This window comes from Ambystoma mexicanum, chromosome 10 (genome assembly GCF_040938575.1).
Source record: "Ambystoma mexicanum isolate Mex_15411 chromosome 10, UKY_AmexF1_1, whole genome shotgun sequence".
NCBI classification, from domain to species: Eukaryota; Metazoa; Chordata; class Amphibia; order Caudata; family Ambystomatidae; genus Ambystoma; species Ambystoma mexicanum.
In genome coordinates this window covers 1,580,338,853-1,580,340,796 of record NC_090932.1, presented here as the reverse complement: position 1 = coordinate 1,580,340,796, position 1,944 = coordinate 1,580,338,853, and the positions used below count along the sequence as shown (strand labels likewise).

Below are 1,944 nucleotides of genomic sequence, written 5' to 3'. Positions count from 1 at the left end.
CCCTACCACCCTTGCCACTTCCAGCCTTCCTCTCCATCCACTTAAGGAGATTGAGAGGTCATGGTTGGGGGCAGAGCGATCGCCAAATGGGCCAGCCGCAGAGGGGTCTGCTTCCGTCACTGTGGGAAGCCCCATCATGCTGCCACAGAAGACAGTGGGCGAGTTCCCAGCAGAGTCCCTGGAACCCGTTTGTTTAAAACCCCAATGGTCTTGGTCGACTCCCAAGTGGGGAAGCTAGACGGGGCACCGGGCCCTTGCACCGCGTGGGCTGGATTGGCAATGCTGCCTCCCCCCAGCCTCTCCTTCACCGGCAGGTCAGGCCGACGTCTGGAAAAAAGTTGCCTGTGACTGTTGCCAATGGATCACATGGCTTGCGGGTTAATGAAGAACACAGCTAGCTGCGAGAATTAGTGTGAATTGCAGGACACATTGATCATCAACACTTCGAACACACCTTGTATTCCTGGGCTACGACTGTCTGAGGGTTGCTTGAACGGCAATCACCCAGAGGTCCCTCCTGGGGGGGCAGCTGGGACTGTTGCACAGACCCAGTGGCGTAACACAAAATGTGGGGGCCCCCCTGCAAGCCATGCTGAGGCCGCCCTCAACTCAGAAACAAATCACGGGTCGCGCCACACTCTGGGCCGGTCTAGATTATCACGCTTGTACAATACACACGAACGTGCTGCTGAAGGGATATGCCACACACTGCACTAGGAGAAAGATACAAATATAATATGTGTTTTAATGCAATATGCAGCACACTTTCTGAGAAAATTGGCTAAAAAGCCAGAGTGTTTGCAATTGTTTTGTAGGGTAACACCAATCCAATAGATGCAAGTCATCAACAGTGCACAGGAACATTAATACTTTGCTATTAAAAATGCCATGCCACAATGAAAAAATGTCCAACTGGCTGCACAATGTAGACCAGTGTAGACACGAAATAACATTATAGTAAAGCATGCCTGGCCACATTTAGACATACCTAGACTGGTTGCACCAAAATGCCAGTAAAAGGAATAACACTCATCTTGAAGAGAACACACATTCAAGCCTGCATTTCTGTGGCCTCTAACAACACAGCCAAACTCTTTAAAATTTGCAAGGAACTGGTCAATCCTGCTGTGGTATTTACCTCGCCTGTTCTCTCCCAGGCCCTCTGTATGGCTCTGCCTCTCACTTCTCCTATAAAACTCAGGACATCTTGTCCTCCATCGCCTCTTCCTATCCCTCTTCCTCTCTCAGCCCCCCTTTGGCCATCTCTATCTCAATTCCTCCTTTCTTCTCTTTCTCTCTGACAACACCTGACAAACTATTGCCCAATCTCCATCACCCCTTCCTGGGCAAACTGTTTTAAAAGCTGGCCATCTCCCAGCTTAGTCTCCACACTGAATCTGTTGGTTGTCTCTATGATCATCAGTCTGGCTTCAGAGCTGCCAGAGGAATGGAAACTGCTCTTCTGGACAACCATGAAGATCTGCTCTCTAATCTTGATTCCAGCATTCCTTCTGTCCTCATCCTCCTTGATCTTGTCTCTGCTTTCGACATGGTCAACCACGCCTGATCAATCCTGATCAATCGACTCCATGAGAACCTGGGCATCACGTATCAGGCACTTGAGTGGCTGACCTCCTTCCTCTTGGACCAACCCTCCCAGGTCCAACTTGGTCCCTTTCTCTGCGCTCCATCCTGTCACCCTGGTTTTCAACCTCTGCTCGGCCCCTTTGGCCCATCTGATCTCTACCTTCTCCCCTAACTTTCAGTGTTATGTAGATGACACTCTGCTTTCCTTCAGAGATTTCCTTCAGAGATTCCTCTCCTCTCTCACTCATTCTTGACTGTCTATCCGCGATTCAGGATTGGTGTGCCTATAACGATCTCTGCCTTAATGTCAGTAAGATGGAGATCCTTCTCATTGGGACTCCTACCCCTACTTTCCCT

At 49.8% G+C, this 1,944-nt stretch overlaps 1 pseudogene; it reads left to right on the top strand.

Annotated features, from left to right (window-relative positions):
* Nucleotides 1-346: 346 nt before the first annotated feature.
* LOC138496196 (5.8S ribosomal RNA) lies at nucleotides 347-488 on the top strand (annotated as a pseudogene).
* Nucleotides 489-1,944: the final 1,456 nt, after the last annotated feature.